This window comes from Lampris incognitus, chromosome 8 (genome assembly GCF_029633865.1).
Source record: "Lampris incognitus isolate fLamInc1 chromosome 8, fLamInc1.hap2, whole genome shotgun sequence".
Taxonomy (NCBI): domain Eukaryota; kingdom Metazoa; phylum Chordata; class Actinopteri; order Lampriformes; family Lampridae; genus Lampris; species Lampris incognitus.
This window is the reverse complement of record NC_079218.1, coordinates 21,406,509-21,425,457: the sequence shown is the minus strand read 5'-3', so window position 1 is coordinate 21,425,457 and position 18,949 is coordinate 21,406,509.

Below are 18,949 nucleotides of genomic sequence, written 5' to 3'. Positions count from 1 at the left end.
ATTGCTCCCACAGGCAGCAGATACAGAAATAGGCACTTACAACAACCTAAGAGGTTAAAATCCACAACTGGTCTATAAAAAGATGAATTTGTAAAGACAGTTGAGATGACTGTGGGGAGTGAAGAAGAGAGTGCAGGCAGGGTGGAGTGGGTGGAGAAGAGTGTCAGGAGTGATTTGCAACAGAAGGGTACCAGCAAAAGTTAAAGGGAAGGTTTACAAGATGGTTGTGAGACCAGCTATGTTATATGGTTTGGAGACAGTGGCACAGACAAAAAGACAGGAGGCGGAGCTGGAGGTGGCAGAGTTGAAGATGCTAAGATTTTCATTGGGAGCGAGGAAGAGGGACAGGGCTAGGAACGATTATATTAGAGGGACAGCTCAGGTTGGACGGTTTGGAGACAAAGCAAGAGAGGCAAGATTGAGATGGCTTGGACATGTGTGAAGGAGAGATGCTGGGTATATTGGGAGAAGGATGCTGAATATGGAGCTGTCAGGGAAGAGGAAAAGAGGAAGCCAAAGAGGTGGTTTGTGGGTGTGGTGAGGGAGGGCATCCAGGTGGCTGGCATGACAGAGGAGGATGCAGAGGACAGGAAGAAATGGAAACAGATGATCCACTGTGGCGACCCCTAACGAGAGCAGCCGCAAGTAGTAGTAGTAGTTAAGATGACTTTGGTAGCGTCAAATGGGACTCTAAGTGATTATCTGGTTCAGAAGTGAGTCATAAAATCAGCCTCCCCGTTCATGGCCTATGGAGCATCTAAAATCTGACTCAAATCTTACGTTTTACAGTGACTGCAAGTCTACAGCTCACGCATTGTTTGCCTAGGAAATAACTCTTAGGTGTGCATGTTCTACTTTTAAGAACCATTATCTCTCGCTCAGTTGAAGAGGCTTCGACAAACTTTGTCATCACAAAGTTAATACGATATTTTAATGCCATGCTTGCACTGTTGATTGTGTTGAAATAGTATTTAATATCTTTGTTACCTTTCAGTGAATGTCATTGCTTTTTGGACAGTATTATGCAGCTGTTTACTTCAGTGAATGTCAGTACTGGTTTCATCCTAATTTACAACTTGTTTTCTTTGCTATGGTCAACAGTGCACTATTGTTAAGATTTTAGAGTTTTTGTTGTTCTACTGAAACAGTAATTTGTGCTTTTGGAGTATAAAGGAAATTGAGTCCATGGTGGCGTAGGAAGATGTTAGACACATGCTGTTGTACATACTGCTTCATAACTGCCTAAGAGATGAGTATTTGCATGATGTTATCAGTGGTGCCACAGATGTGGTTTCCTTTAGCCTACTGTTCTGTAAAGTGTAGGTCCAGGGATGACACCCTCTAAAAGTTATACAGTTGTGTGCTTTAACTATCTGTGCTGTGAAACGACTACTTTTTGAGGCCACAATAAAAAAAAAAAAAGTGTCACGAAAAATCATCGTCTTTATGTTTTTTTCTGTCATTGACTATAATTACTTGCATTACATTTTCAGCTCACATGACTGGGAACATGATTTTTGCAAGTCAGTGTTTTCCGAAATAAACTATGTGATGGTCATTCTTTTTTTTTAATTTAAGCAAATTCTCCTCATCACTGTGATATTTAGTAAAGTCCATTTTAATGTATGGACATGAGCATTTCTGGTTGCATTGTTAAAGTCTAAAATTCTACCTATGACTTAATTGTTCTGGCAGTATTGACTGCAAACCTGATTCTGATCCAGCATGGTTTGCCATGAATACTAAAAACATTAAAAACAAGTAGCCATTTCCTCATTCACCTAATGTAGCCCACTAAATCTCATTATTCAAAAAATAAAAAAAGAGAAAGAAATGATCCTTAAAGCATTCACCAGACTGTCTTTATGCATGCTCAATAATCCAGGTAAGAAAATCAAAGAAAGCTGAATCAGTTCATCTGGATACAACGTTTATTGACAAATAAATGTTGTATCCAGATGAACTGATTCAACCATCTTTGGTCATTTACCAGACTGTTACATATGCTATCCTTGCCCATGTTCAGAATCATTCCCACAGTTCTCGTTTTCAGCCATATTTAATTTTTCATACGAACACTAGAGGGCAGTAAGTCTACGCACTAGGTAAGAAGACGCCTCAGCGAAACGAGGATGGGACAAGATGGCTGAAAGACAGGTGGGGAAAACAGCGACTCGTCTCTGTCAGAAATAAAAGACATCAAGAATAAAGGGAAAATTGTGCTTGTGCTGACTGCAAGCCTGCTTATGACCGATAAGAGCAGCAGGCTGAGGCAACTGGATAAACAGGTTACAGGGGACTTAATAAGCCAAACAATATTGTTTCACACCACCAGAGGGTTATAATGGGAAAGGCGTTCACTGCAAAAACATAGCTTGGGGAAAAGCCATCTAATCCACGTTCCTGAATAATAAAGTTATAATAGTGAGGAATGGTCATGAGTCTCTGCATTCTAAATTGGCAAAAAGAAAATGTAAGCTAGCGTATCAACCAGTTTGTATTTTAGTTAGTTCCAAAAAACAGGGTTAAATCTTGTTCGGACCATTGCCAGCATATTGTGCTTTTTATGCTAAGAGATTGTCATTTCGACTTGACTCATGCAGAATGACAGATAAAGGGAATTGTTGAGAAGATACTTTGAATAGTTTAAGGATGACAAAAATTGAGTGAAGCCAAGTTTATCACCAATTTATAGGTGGCAATGTAGTGGATTAAATTGGAAGTTACGTAGCAAAAGCAATCAGTGCAATGTTTCGTAAAATTTCTTCATACTTTTAATTTAATTACAGAAAACACTATAACTGGCGGCATGGTGGCGCAGTGGTTAGCGTGGTCGTCTCACAGCAAGAAGGTCCTGGGTTCGAACTGTGGGGTTGGTCTACATTGGGGGTCATCCTCTGTGTGGAGTTTGCATGTTCTCCCCATGTCTGCGTAGGTTTCCTCCGGGTGCTCCGGTTTCCTCCCACAGTCCAAAGACATGTAGGTCAGGTGGATCGGCCATGCTAAATTGTCCCAAGGTGTGAATGTGTCCACCCTGTGATGGACTGGTGCCTGTCCAGGGTGTCTCCCCGCCTGCCGCCCAATGACTGCTGGGATAGGCTCAAGCATCCCGCGACCCCAATTGGGATAAGTGGCTTGGATAATGGATGGATGGACAACACTATAAATAGTTTGTTTTTTTCCTATGTGTACATGAGATACTCCAGTGTACACTGTTACTGGGATACTCTAGTGTGCATTGTTTTGGTTGTGGTTTACTCTGTCTGTCCATCAACATCCTTTCACAGAACTTCAAGCTCAAGCCACAATGCAAAACAATGCAACTGTAAACATGTAGAACTCCACAAATGGCACACTTTAGACCCATTAGTAGCAAGTACAATCAGGAGTTCTGCATTAGCATCCTTGTCATGCTTTTACAAAGCTCCCCTTGGCTTGAAAGAATTCCCTGAGGGTCTGAGAGCAAAGACTGAAGATGACTCGCTGGCAAGATCTAAGGGTGGCAAAACTACTATTGCTCGTAGGATACACTGAGGGGAAAAAGGAGGTGCCTAAGAAAGGGTGTGCAGTGACCCCCGCATCGCCCAGCATTTCCCACAACGTTTGTCAAATCCGCTGAGAGAAGTCCAAATGCATAAAATTTAAGCTTGCAGGACATCAGTATGAATGATGCTGGGAAGCCAAGAACCAGCACTGAAACCCACAGAGGGGGGTTCACTGAAGCCAGCCAGAAAGGAAAAGAGCAGAGATCAAAGATGCAGAGTGAAACAGTCATGTGAGATTAGGAAGCTGTTTACTCAGACCTGATGCTGTATTGGCATAAAGGAACAAGGGAGAACAGGCTTGAAAAGATGTGGGATATTATCTATGATTACAAGATGGAAAGGTTTGAAGTCTATAAGAAAGAAAAGAAAAGGAGAAGGCTTTTGGAAGAGGGTTAAGTCTGTCAATAGAAATTCCACAAATGGAGCAAGATCCGGGGGAGTTTTGAGGAGAAGTGTAGTGGATGTCTGCTCTACGTATCTGCTTGCCAACTCCCTAGTGGTAGTGGTGAATAAGATTGGTCAATGCCCCAAGATTTCTTTAGAATTTCTCACACAGACTTTCCAAACAGATCTATGTGTATAAAGAGCTGTTACATGATTCACATTGCTTTTCCATGGCAAGAAGGGAATTTCTGCCCCATGACTGTCCTGTTACAAATCAATTCAACTCAGAGTCACCTGAGCTGTTGATGGGACACCAGCCAAAGACCAAAAAGAGAAGCAAGGTACTATTTCAGGGCTGGCAGAGTTAAGGAGAGCCTGTTTCAGTCAGAAAGGTATTATTTCAGGGCTAGCAGAGTTAAGGAGAGGCTGTTTCAGTCAAAAACATATCTGTATTTAGGGAGAAGATTTATTTTCAAACAGGACAATGAACCAAAGCAAGCAACAAAAACTATTAAGGGATGGCTGAAAAATAAGATTGATATTCTGGAATGGACAAACCAAACCCAGACTAGTCACTGAAAATGTATGACCTAAAGATTACTGTACACCAATGCATCTAATTTCAAATGTTTGGAACAAATTTGCATGGAGAGATGTACAAACATTTCAAATTCTATATGAGCAAAGCTCATACAGACCTACCCGAGATTTCCAGCTGTATTTGCTGCCAAAGGCTTGTCAACAAAGATGTGACTCTGAGGAGGATGACTACCCTTGGTACGTGAGAAATGTCTTTTGCATTAAAATTTAGAAGTTTCATGTGAACAAAATGTGAAAAAAGGTGGCGAATACTTTCTGAAGGCAATATAAATCATGAGAGTTGTAACTTTAAGCAACGCAGTAAGTCTTAAAAATCAAAAGGGACACATACTCCAAAGCCACACTGACACAAAAACAGTGAATGTAATGGCGAAATGGACACACATATATTAATGTCTGCACAACCCATTGCAAACTAGCTTTTGAATTGTCTCAGTTATAAACTTTGATTTGCTATACACTATACAACACAATACAAGTTGTACAATCTTGTTGTAATCAGTGAAAATGGTTCTTCTGGAAGCTGACACTTCTATTACACACAAAGTGCTGGTATGGCCCAACAGAATAATGCGTCATGTGGTTTAACCAGTTTTAAGTAAAAAGCCAGAGGGCCAAAGGGCTAGAGACAACTGGCATAATGCGGGAGACTTGGAAGATAGGGTTAATACAGAGGGTGCAGGCAAGCTGAGGCTGGACTGCTGACAATCCTGGTGATTTGGAATGGGCTTATGAATCTAGGCGACAGCTTGCAGGACTCCATACGGAGCAGGAGGTCCTTAGTAGAGAGCCAACCCTCTCCCCAGATTGGTATCGAGGGGACAGAGTCCAGCGACGGTCAGCCTGCTGTTTTGGAGAAGAGCGGAGCGTGCCCTCTTCTGGGTCCGATGACAATGGCGAATGAACAACTGGGCTGAGGGTACTCAACTCAACTATAAGGAGCACTGAAATGGAGAGAGACCAGTGGCTGGAGAGGGGATGGAGTTGTAGGCATATTCCACCCAAATCAATTGCTTGCCCCAGGTGGTGGAATTGGAGAATTCCAGACAATAAAGGGCTGTCTCCATGACTTGGTTAGCTCTGACTGGCCATTGGTCTCTGGGTGGAAGCCTAGGGATCAACTGGAAGAGGCACCCAGGAGAGAATAGAGGGCCCTCCAGAACTGTGAGGAAACCTGTGGCTCTCGGTCAGAGACAATATCAATGGGTAGACCATGAATGCAGAAGACCATACTGTATCATGAGGTCAGCTGTCTCCTAAGCAGAGGGTAGTTTAGGTAGGGGAATGAAGTTGGCAGCTTTGGAGAACTGGTCCACCACAGTGAGAACAGTGGTATTACCATCGGGGGGGGGGGGCAGGGCAGTGGCAAAGTCTATGGAGAGGTGGGACCAAGGGGCATTGTGGGTGCCCACTGAAGAACTCTGGCATGGACAGAGTCAGGCAAAAAGAGGCAGTTGACAGGACCGTTGCCTGGATCTGATCGTTGGAGCCGGAAATTCCTCACTACTGACTTAATCTGCAATGTAACTACTGAAATGAAGCAGGAAGAATGGCCTCAGGTTCACAATTGGCGTCATCTGGGCTGAACTGGTGGGAGAAAGTATCTGGCTTGCCATTCTTGGAGCCAAGGCGGTAGGGCAGAACAAAGTCAAACTTGTTAAAGAACAAAGCACACCTGGTCTCTCGAGAGTTCAGATGCTTGGCACCAAATATATGAGAGGTTCTTGTGGTCAGTTCACACCAGGAAGGACTGTCCCTCCCTTCAAGCCAATGCCGTCGCTCCACCAGAGCCAGCTTCACAGCCAGCAGCTCCTGGTTACCAATAACATAATTTCTCTCTGCTGGGGTGAGCCCGTGAGAGAAGGCGGCACAGGAGTGAAGCTTCTGGTCTCTGGGAGAGGAATGCCCCAACCCCCACATCAGAAGCATCAACCTCCACCACAAATTGAAGAGAGGGGTCAGGGTGGATCAGGATGGGTGCCGAAGAGAAGCGGCGCCTGAGCTCAAGGTAAGCCTTGTCTGCTGTCAGGGTCCGAGTGAACACTGCAGAGTGAGAGGTGAGTGCTATGAGGGGAGGCTGCCAGGATGCTGAAGTTCCTGATGAAGCAGTGGCAAAAGTTGGCAAACCCCAGGAAACATTCCAGTTGTTTACAGGTAGTTGGCTGGGGCCAATCTATCACTGCCTGGACCTTTGCTGGATCGATCTGCACCCGCCCTTCCAAAATAATGAAACCCAGGAAGGAGACAGATTGGACATGGAACTCACTTCTCCACTTTAACAAAGAGGTGGTTCTCCAGCAGCCTCTTAAAGTACCTGGCGGACATGTTCCTGGAGAGACTGGGAGAAAGTCAAAATATCGTCCAGGTAGACAAACACAAAACAATTAAACATGTCTCTGAGGCTGAGCACATCATCAACAAGGGTTTAAAAATGGCAGGGGCATTAGTAAGGTCAAATGGCATCACTAAGTACTCATAGTGACCACTGGGGGCGTTGAATGATGTTTTCAGCTCATCTCCTGCTCTTATCTGCCCTAAGTGGTAGGTGTTGGAAAGATCAAGTTCGGTGAAGAGGGGGTAGTGGTTCTTGACCATGATGCTGTTCATGCCCCGATAATCTATGCAAGGACGCAGTGTCTTGTCCTTTTGTCAACAACCCCCCCCACCCCAACAGTTGAAGAGGAGGGATAAATTAAGTCAGCCATGACAGACTCCTCTATATATGTATCCATTGCCTCTCTTTCAGGGCCCGTGATTAAGAAGAGGCGGCTGCGTGGCAGTGGGGGTCCAGGGAGGAGATCTATGGCGCAGTCATAGGGGTGCTGGGGAGGCAGTGTAATTGCCAGCTTCTTGCTAAAAACCTCTTTTAGCCGTAAATAGTCTGAGGGTACTGTGAACAGGTCAAGGTAATCCCTAGGGGAGGGAACAGCCCGGGAGGAGATGCTAGGTACTGGTTGAGCTGACTTGAGGCAGTTAGCATGGCAAAAAGAGCTCCATCCAGTAATAGAACTGACTGTCCAATCATTACATTACATTACATTACATTACATTACAGTCATTTAGCCGACGCTTTTATCCAAAGTGACTTACAATAAGTGCATTTAACATAGGAAATCAGGAGAACTACTAGTCATCAGTGGTCATAAGGGCATCTTCTCTCTAAACAAGCATCTAAGAGCAAAACCAGTGCTAAAGTAAAAGCGTGAGAAACAGATTTTTTTTAATGAGTGAATACAATAAGCGCTACGAGCAAGTAACAGGGTAGTAGTTCTTGAAGAGGTGAGTTTTCAACCTGCGCCGAAAGATGGGCCGCGACCCCGCTGTCCTGACATCAATGGGGAGTTCATTCCACCACTGTGGGGCCAGGACAGAAACGAGCCGTGACCGGGTCGATCTGCAGCAAGGGCCTCTGAGCGACGGGGCAACCAGGCGTCCCGAGGCAGCAGAGCGAAGTGGTCGGACGGGGGTGTAGGGCTTGACCATGGCCTGGAGATAGGAAGGAGCTGTTCCTTTCACTGCCCTGTAGGCTAGCACCAGAGTCTTAAACTGGATGCGAGCAGCTACTGGCAGCCAGTGTAGGGCCATGAGAAGGGGAGTTGTATGGCAGAACTTAGGGCGGTTGAACACCAGACGAGTAACAGCTTTCTGAAGAAGCTCCAGAGGTCTGATGGCCGACACCGGGGCGCCAGCAAGGAGGGAGTTGCCGGAGTCCAGCCGGGAGATGACCAGAGCCTGGATGAGGACCTGTGCCGTCTCGTCGGTGAGGAATGGGCGAATCCTCCTGATGTTCTAGAGGAGAAATCTGCAGGAGTGAGCAACCGATGCAACGTTTGCAGCAAACGACAGTTGGTCGTCCAGAATAACACCCAGATTCCTCGCAGTCCGAATCAATCAGGGAGTTATACTGCTTTAACCAGGGGTGGCCTAACACAATCGGGACATGGGGTGACTGAATTAAGTGCAACTTAACCTGTTCACGATGGATACCAGAAATAAGCAGGCTGATGGTGGTATGTGTCACTCTACTAAAGTGGCGGCTGTCTAAAGCAGTGGCTTGCATAGGGGTGTCCAGGGGCAATAAAGTATTCTGATTCTGATTGTGATGTGGTAATGGCTAACCGTCGAACTAGAGCAGAGTCAATAAAACATTCTTCTGCAGAGTCAGAGTAAATGAAAATAGAGAGTGGGAGGGATCGCTTACCCCACTGTAGGCTGGCTCATTGATGCGTGCGGGAGTCAGATGATCAGAGACTGAGTCGGGCTCACCACTATACACCCATTTCACGCCGCGGCCATCTTGGATTAAAAAAACCCAAGTGGTGGGAAGTTAACCACGCCCCTTCTTACTCAATCGGAAATCAATGCAGCCGGGGACAGCAGCAAACATGGTTTGGACTACCAACCTCGAGCGCCTACCGTCATTTACCACAATATGAAAATTAAGCTGGATCGTGTGGTGACCCACATCTATATATCGAGAGACATTCACCTAAGAGGACGGTGTACCTTTAAGGGAAGAGGCGAGGCGTCAGATAAACCACTTCCGCTTCCGGTTCACAGTCAGTTCAGTGTCGTTGTCGAACGTATGACATGCAAAGTTGGAGCTAGTAAACTACCTCGACTACGTCTACTCTCACGTCTCCTGTCTCGTTGTTTTCTAACTCCACATTGGTGACCCCGACGTGATCTAACTACTAATACGAGTATGTCTGACAACGACGACGCCGGTGCTAACAACATGGCTATTGCTAACGCTAGCATTTACACCGCTACTGTGAAGCTACCCGACTTTTGGCAGCATAATCCACGGCCGTGGTTTCAACATGTGGAAGCCCAGTTCCAGCTGAGAGGGATAACGCAGGATGCAACGCAGTACTTCCACGTAGTGGCGGCGTTAGACGCATCGACAACGGCGCGAGCAATGACGCTGTTGGAAGCTCCGCCAGCTGCTGGCAAGTACGATGCTATAAAGACATTCCTCCTGAAACTATTTGAACTGTCGGAGCTGGAGAAGGCAGACCGTTTACTGTCCCCGAATGGCCTCGGCGACGGCAAACCGTCTGAGTTAATGGAAAAAATGCTGTCTGTGCTGGAATCGGCTGATCCGGCCTTTCTTTTCACACACATTTTTCTGAGGCAGCTCCCCGCACCTGTACGCACAGCACTGGCCAGTTCTCCTCTCGCCGCCTCCAAGGACTACCGTTCTCTGGCTGCTGAAGCAGACAGGGTTTTCCTGGCCAACCGGCAACAGTTTGTGCATGCCCTGCTACCCCACCAGACCGCCCCACCACCACCTGTGTACGACTATATGGACACCGCGGCTGAGGTGACAGCCCGCCGCCAACCTGACGACGGGCTCTGTTATTACCATGCCAGGTTTGGGGCAAAAGCAAAACGGTGTCGCAAACCCTGCAATTACAGGGTTCAGGGAAACGCCAAGGCCGGCGCTCGTTAACGGCTATGGGCGCCGGCCGTGACTGCAAGCTGTTGTTCATCAGAGACTCCTTGTCGGGCCGGCGGCTGCTGGTTGACTCTGGCGCTCATCGCAGCATACTACCAGCACAAGCTGTGGACACGATGACCGACAGTCACGGCCCCCAGATGGACGCCGCCAACGGCACGTCCATTCGGACGTACGGTATCAGACATGTGGACGTGTGTTTTGGCGGCCGACGTTTCGGCTGGGACTTTGTGATGGCTGCTGTATCCACCCCGCTCCTAGGTGCGGATTTCCTCTGTGCTTTCAACCTGCTGGTGGATGTTAAAAACTGTCGCGTGATTGATGCCGTCTCTTTTGCGTCATACCCCTGCACGCTTGGGGGCGCTGGAGCGCTGTGCCTCGCTAACACACTCTCCACCGGGGATCCATACCAACGCCTGCTCGCAAATTTCCCCGAGCTCACCACACCCACCTTCTCCTCGGCGGTGGCCAAGCACGGCGTGGAACATCATATCACCACAGTGGGCCCCCCAGTTTACGCCCGGGCCCGACGCCTCGACTCGGCCAAGCTCGCAATAGCCAGGGAGGAGTTTTCGACTATGGAGCGCCTCGGCATTGTCCGCCGTTCTGACAGCCCGTGGGCTTCCCCTCTTCACATGGTTACTAAGGCCGACGGGGGTTGGCGCCCGTGCGGGGACTACCGTCGCCTAAACAATGCCACGACCCCCGACCGGTACCCCATACCGCACATACAAGATTTCTCTACCCATCTGTTTCCCCTCCTGTGAAGCGCAGCCGTTATGGCCGCAGGGTCCGCCCTCCGACTCGTCACCTGTTTTCCCCGTGACTTTGCACTATGTCATTGACTGTTCTGTTGTAGAGTCTATTTTTATGTTCATGACTTGCACTTTTGCTGTTTTGCATTGTTTTGTTTAGGTGAATTCTGGGGGGGCCTGTGTGGTGACCCACATCTATATATCGAGAGACATTCACCTAAGAGGACGGTGTACCTTTAAGGGAAGAGGCGAGGCGTCAGATAAACCACTTCCGCTTCCGGTTCACAGTCAGTTCAGTGTCGTTGTCGAACGTATGACATGCAAAGTTGGAGCTAGTAAACTACCTCGACTACGTCTACTCTCACGTCTCCTGTCTCGTTGTTTTCTAACTCCACAATCTTTTCTTTTTCGAGTACTTTCTGCCTCTCCTGTGCCAGTGAGGAGAGACACACACACAGGGCTGTATTCAAAGAAGCTGTTTAATCACAATAAAATAAAAAATAAGATACATTTCATTTTTATACTGTACATTCAATATTTATACATTAGATTGTCCCATCTACAATATTTTCATTCTTTGTCCTTTAACTTTAACAAAATTGTTGGTTCATGTTCGGTCAACTGTCATTCTGTTGTAGCAATAAACTGGAACTCGCTACCAACTCAAATCATCAATTGTTTACTAAACTACGATAGTGATTGCTCATCTCAAGGTGTGGGCTAAAAAATGGGACTGTACTGAAATTAAGTTAAATATGTTTCAATCTATCTAAGGTTTGTTTGCACTATTTTCTTGTCAGCTGAATTTAACAAAGGTTTAAAACAGTGGTGAAAATTTGTTAGGAGAGCACACACAGTCCACAGTTGGTTGACTGTTCCACTTAGTGAAAGGGGTATGACTCCATCAAAAATGTGGTACTCCTTTATGCGTCTTATTGACAGTTCGACGTGTATTCTCAAGCCAGCAATACTCTGTGTGTCTGTGAGCTCATCACAGCTAAACTGTCCACTTGGGCCTAAAAATGCAGGGATGACAAGTTTTACATCTATTTCATCGAGCAGGTCTTTGATAAGGAAGCCCTTATCGGCCATGACCTCATCACCTGACTCTAAGAGGTCCAGAACACCTGACCTCTTAGTTATCTCCTTATCAGAAATACATCCTGTGTATAGATTACTTACCAGGCTAACTGACCCTGAGGGAGTGATCCCAATTAGGGATTTCAGTGTAGTGTTACTTTTATAATAGGAGTATGTCATGGTGTTCAAAACCTTCGAACTAGCTGTCTCGATGCGGATCTCTGTGCAGTCTAGTATCACTCTTGTGTTTGGGTAGAATTCCCTGAATACTGGTGGCATTAGCTCATCTACTGCTGCTCTACTAGGCCATATTGGGAGGGTCCCTAACATAAAGAGCAAATAGTTGGCCCACGTCGTACAGTTCCTGCTGACTGTGGCCGGCGACACATTGAATCGTTCAGATAAATCCAGAGCAAAAAAGCCCTGCCTCACACGGCACAAGAACAGGAACAACTGATCAATCAGTGATAAATGCTCTGCATGGAAGCCAGACACAGAAATGTGTTCTAGGTTATGGTTGTTCCTTTGTATTTGAGTCCATCGCACCATGGACTCTGCAGTAGGCTGTAAAGCTAGGAAGAATGCTTTGAGGGTGTGGTAATCCTTAAAGCTAATGTAAAACCTGATCAGATTGGGCACACATTGGAAGCGTTCTAGACCAAAACGCTCACTTTTCAGCTTTTTATTTTCGTCCTCCAGGAAAGCAATGCGTTTCTTTACTGCGTCCAGCTGGTCTTCCACAGAAAGCAGCTTCACGTCATAGTCATGATCAGGTAGAGTCACCCAAACCTCAGTGAATATATTGTGGCGAACGTAGAAGCAACGACAAAGGTAACTTTGCAGCCCCTTTATTGAACTCACAGAGAAACAAGAACTTAAAGAAATGTGACACAATACATGGGGGTAATCAACTCGAACAACAAAGTTGTTCAGGGTTTCAGTTACAAGGTTACACAACACAACAGAATGACAACTACAATTACACCACAACAAATAGTAATCACATAAAACCACATAAAACACTTACAAAACATTTAATAACAACTGACAATCTGCACGCAGTGCCTGATGGGTAAAACAGGACAATTGGCACAATTCTGACGTGGTAGCAACTTCGCTACATTACCCCCTCCAGCGTGTCGCCTGTCCTCAGCCGACAACAAAGTCCCTATAGCAAAGGGGAAGCCGTCTCCGCCGCCGCGGGGGCACGGGTCCCTGTTCCCCACTGTCTGTCCGGTTGGTAGGGCCTGTTGGTGTAGGAGGGACCGTCCCGGGTGGGCTAAACTGATCTACAGGTTCTTCAGCCAAGGGGCGGTAAGGTGCCAAACGGTCCTGGTGCAGAACTACCACCCGCCCCCGGGCACACAGTTTCACCCGGTACACAACATCCGAAAGCTGCTCCAACACCTCACAGGGCCCCACCCACTGGCTGGCGAGCTTGGGGGAGACTCCTCTCTTCTGGGTTGGGTTGAAGACCCACACCTTTGCTCCTGGGGTGAAGGAGCGGCCCTGACAACGAGTGTCATATGCCCGCTTTTGTTTTGCACCTGCCTGTTCCTGATGCTGCCGAGCAAACTCATGTGCCTCGGCCAGACGTTGTTGGATGTCCCGCAGGTACTCGAAACCGGGTATCTTGGGAAGGTCAGTACCCAGGGGCGTGCCAAAGGCTAAGTCCACAGGGGTCCGCAGTTCTCTCCCGAACATGAGCGCGGCCGGTGTACACCCAGTACTTTCTTGTACTGCCGACCGGTACGCCCACAGGACCAGGGGTAGATGACAGTCCCAGTCTCGCTGGTGCCATGAGGTGACAATAGCGAGTTGTGTGGTGAGCGTTCGATTTAACCTCTCCACCAGTCCGTCGCTCTGGGGGTGGAGGGGCGTTGTCCTGGTCTTCTTCACCCCCATGCGTTGAAACACCTCAGCAAATACCTGTGCCTTGAAGTTCCGCCCCTGATCGCCCCTGATCGGGCGCACCGAACCGACAGAACATCTCACACGCCAGCCGCTCGGCTGTAGTGGCAGCGCTCTGGTCTGGGACCGCATACGCCTCAGGCCATTTGGTAAAGTAGTCCATGGCCACAAGGACGTACCGGTTTCCGTTGTCTGTGGTGGGAAATGGGCCAAGAAAGTCCACACCGACCCGTTCCATGGGGGCCCCCACCTGATATTGTTGTAGAGGGGCATGGGAGCGTCTGGTTGGTCCTTTCTTGGCAGTGCAGGCATCACAACAGTGCACAAAAAGTTCAGTGTCATGCCTGCATCCGGCCCGGTAGAACCGTTGGCGCAGTTTGTTCAGCGTCTTTGCCACCCCATAGTGACCTGCCCCCACCGAGCTGTGGGCTGCCCGTAGCACTCGTTGGCGCCAGTCCTTGGGCACCATTAACTGCCACACACTTCTTCCCCGGCCCGGCGCTTGCCAGACCCGGTACAACAGTCCATCACGCCGGGCCAAGGTGGCTCACTGGGAAAAGTAGGCCTTGGTCTCTACCGACATGGCAGAGACAGCTTGCCAGTGGGGGCGTGCCTTGGTGTCGACCCACTGTCCCACCCTGGCCAGGGTGGGATCACTATCCTGCGCTGTTTGCCACTCCTGCTTGTCCATTGCCATCAGCCACGCCTCCTCTGGCTCAACCTGCCGCATGGTGGCAACTTGGAGGATTGCTCTGTCTCGCTCCTCTTGGCGCTCACAATGTCTACAATCCTTGCAGCGATGACGGGAGAGGGCACCTGCATTGCTGTGCAGGCGCCCAGCTCGGTGCTGGGTCTCGAAGTTGTAGCTCTGCAGCTCCTCAATCCACCTAGCCTTCGGGCTCCTTAAAGCTGAGCAGCCAGATCAGGGCCGCATGATCCGTCCGCAGTAGAAAGTTCTGGCCATAGAGATAGGGGCGAAAATGATTGAACGCCGCGACCACCGCCAGGAGCTCGCATCCTTATAACGCAGTAATTGCGTTCAGGGCGGCTCAAGACACGACTGTAGTAAGCCACCACTCTCTCTCCCCCAGCAACTTCCTGAGACAGGACGGCCCCCAGCCCCACATTGCTGGCGTCTGTGTCCACGATGAAGCGGCACTTAGGATCAGGAAGGGCCAGGATGGGTGCAGTGATCAAGGCAGCGCGGAGCTGGGCAAAGGCGGCTGCACAGTTGTCGTCCCAGTGGACCTCCTGTCCCTTCTCGGTGAGACGGTGTAGGGGACTGGCAATGGAGGCAAAGTTGCGGACAAAACGTCGGTAGTAGGAGATGAGCCCCGTGAAGCTGCGCACCTCGCTGACGTTTCGCGGAACTGGCCATTTCTCGACCGCCTCCACCTTAGTAGGATCAGGGGCCACGCCCTCTGCCCCCACCACATGGCCCAAAAACTTGGTCTCACGTCGAAGGAGGTTGCATTTCTTGGGGTGCAGGCGCAGGCCCGCCCCCCGAATGGCTTGGAAGACCTGACAGAGTTTCTCTAGGGCCAGCTCGAAGTCAGCGGCATGAACCAGAAGGTCATCAAGGTAAACCACGCACCGGTTGTGTGGAATGTGAGCCAGCACCCTCTCCATTAGTCTCTCGAACGTGGCGGGGGCATTGCAGAGACCAAAGGGCATCACACGAAACTGCCAGAGTCCCTGACCGATGGTGAAGGCCGTCTTGGGTCTGGCTTTTGGTGCCAGCTCCACCTGCCAGTAACCGCTCCGTAGGTCAAGTGAGCTGAACCACTGTGACCCTGCGATGTGGTCCAGAGTGTCGTCAATGCGGGGCAAGGGGTAGGAGTCCTTGCGAGTTGCATTGTTCAGCCAACGAAAGTCCACACAGAACCTCCAGGTGTCATCTTTCTTTTTGACCAGGATGGCAGGGGCGGCCCAAAGGCTATTGGATGGCTCTATCACCCCGGCCACAGCCATCTCTAGAATCATCTGCAGCTTCACGCTTGGCAAACGCTAACCGGTAGGGTCGCAGTCTAATGGGTGGGGTTGTACCAGTGTCGATTGTGTGCTGCACCAGGTTGGTCTGGGTGCACTCCTCTTCGCGTGCAGCGAAAATCTCAGCGAACTGTTGGAGCAGGTCTTTCAGCTGTTGACTCTGCTGAGGGTCCAGCCCTTCACTGCTCCGCTGATACAGATCCTGGATGGCGGCAACACTGTCCGGCGAGGGTGTCTGAGGAATGGTAGCCTCAAAGAGGGTCGTCGTCATTGTTGGTGGGCTGGGCAGTGTCGTCATCCCCTCGGTTGGCAGTGGAGGTGGGGGCGGCGGCATGGTGACAGGTGGAGTTGGCTGGATGTGGATACGTCCCACCTTCCTCTCTGGACGGCGCCGGAGGGCCAGGGTCTCTGTATCAAGGTGAATGGCATTACTCGACACATCGACCAGAGCCCCCCAGCGAGTCAGCAAATCTAGCCCGATGATGCAAGGGTCTTGTATTTCAGCCAACCAAAACTCGTGGGTGGCTGCAACTTTCCCTGCCCGCACCTGCAGTGCTCTCTTCCCCAGCATGCTGGTTAGTTCCCCAGTCACAGTTCTGATTTTACAGGTGGTGGGCCTCCACTCTGTCTCTGGCAGCACCCCTGGATGCACAATGGAGATGGTGGACCCTGTGTCCACAAGGGCCCAGCAGCGGTGTCCACCAATGGAGCAACAAAGATAGAGACCGTGTGCGTGGCCCACTCTGCCGATCTGGGAAGAGTTCTTAATGGGGGATATGGTCGGTTGGCTGGGTAGCAGTCTCCCCGCGGTGCCACCCCATTCTAGTTTTCTGACTGGGGAGTGCTACGGCATCGTGGTGCAGGGGCAGGGCAGTCACGGGCCTTGTGCCCCGCTTCTCCCCAGCGGTAGCATGGATCACGAGGCGACCAAGGTCTGAAGGGTGGTTGGCGTCGGCCTGGTTGCTTTCGGCATGGTGACGGACAAGCCTGGCAGACGACCCCTCTTTCGACGTCTCCTTCATCTGCGTGGACCTCAGCCTGACGCACTCGGGGTCTTGGTTGGTTGTGTGGGACCATCACAGCCTCCACCCTCTCTGCCTCTTCCAATGCAGTCTTGAAGGCTGTAGGTGCCGTGATGCGGAGGTGCTCCTTCAACCTCTCTGGGGTGAGCCCCTGGATGAAGGCACTCAGGGCTAACTCGTCACGAGCTGCTGGATCAAAGGTGGGGTAGCCACGATGTGCAAAGAAGTGCACGTCTGCTGCATAGGTTCCCAGGGTCTCGCCCTCTTGGCGGCGCCGGCGGGCCAGTCGGTCTCGCATGCTGTCAGTAGAGACCCGTTGACCAAAGCGTCGGTCTAAAGCAGCGGCCAGTGTCTCGTAATCCTGCTGTTCTGACGGCATAAGGTCGAGCAATACCTGCAGCGCATTCCCTTCGAGCGCCAGGGCAACATGAGCAGCAGTGTCTTGGGTGCTCCACTGGTTGTGACTTGCTACCAGTTTCACTTGAGCTGGGTATGGCTCCAGGGCTGTGATGCCCGCATACCGTGGGAGCTTGAAGATGCTTGGGGATGGCAGCATCACATTAGCAGGGGGTGCTGGGGTTGTAGTGACGTGGGTCAGCGAAGTGGTGACGGTGACCGGTGACGTAATGGCGGCGGCCGGCAGCAACATGGCGGCTGTTGATAGTGGATGGGCCGTGGCCGGCACCGGCGATGAGACGGCGGTGGAGACGGCGGCGGCCGGCGATGACATGGCGTCGGCCGGCGGCGGCATGACGGCTGTTGAAATCAGAGTAGGCCGCGACTTCTCGGCGGCAGTTGCCGCCTCCGAATCGCTGTACCGGCCGGCCGTGTCGGATCCCGAAGGACGGGGGCGCTGGCTCCGTCCGCCCTTCCTCCGCTGGACATCTTCCGAGCGGCGATGCTCTCTCGCCGGGAAAGCTCTTTTTCAAGACACTCGATGAAGTCGTCAATCTGCCGGAGCTTTACATCGACGCTTCTTCTTGACGTTGCCATCTTCAATTTGTGGGTATTGGCTGCAATACCACTTCTGACACCAGTGTGGCGAACGTAGAAGCAACGACAAAGGTAACTTTGCAACCCCTTTATTGAACTCACAGAGAAACAAGAACTTACAGAAATGTGACACAATACATGGTGCTCATCAACTCGAACAACAAAGTTGTTCAGGGTTTCAGTTACAAGGTTACACAACACAACAGAATGACAACTACAATTAGACCGCAACAAATAGTAATCACATAAAACCACATAAAACACTTACAAAACATTTAATAACAACTGACAATCTGCACGCAGTGCCTGATGGGTAAAACAGGACAATTGGCACAATTCTGACGTGGTAGCAACTTCGCTACTATATATATATATATATATATATATATATACACTACCGTTCAAAAGTTTGGGATCACATTGAAATGTCCATATTTTTGAAGGAAAAGCACTGTACTTTTCAATGAAGATAACTTTAAACTAGTCTTAACTTTAAAGAAATACACTCTATACATTGCTAATGTGGTAAATGACTATTCTAGCTGCAAATGTCTGGTTTTTGGTGCAATATCTACATAGGTGTATAGAGGCCCATTTCAAGCAACTATCACTCCAGTGTTCTAATGGTACAATGTGTTTGCTCATTGGCTCAGAAGGCTAATTGATGATTAGAAAACCCTTGTGCAATCATGTTCACACATCTGAAAACAGTTTAGCTCGTTACAGAAGCTACAAAACTGACCTTCCTTTGAGCAGATTGAGTTTCTGGAGCATCACATTTGTGGGGTCAATTAAACGCTCAAAATGGCCAGAAAAAGAGAACTTTCATCTGAAACTCGACAGTCTATTCTTGTTCTTAGAAATGAAGGCTATTCCATGCGAGAAATTGCTAAGAAATTGAAGATTTCCTACACCGGTGTGTACTACTCCCTTCAGAGGACAGCACAAACAGGCTCTAACCAGAGTAGAAAAAGAAGTGGGAGGCCGCGTTGCACAACTGAGCAAGAAGATAAGTACATTAGAGTCTCTAGTTTGAGAAACAGATGCCTCACAGGTCCCCAACTGGCATCTTCATTAAATAGTACCCGCAAAACACCAGTGTCAACATCTACAGTGAAGAGGCGGCTGCGGGATTCTGGGCTTCAGGGCAGAGTGGCAAAGAAAAAGCCATATCTGAGACTGACCAATAAAAGAAAAAGATTAAGATGG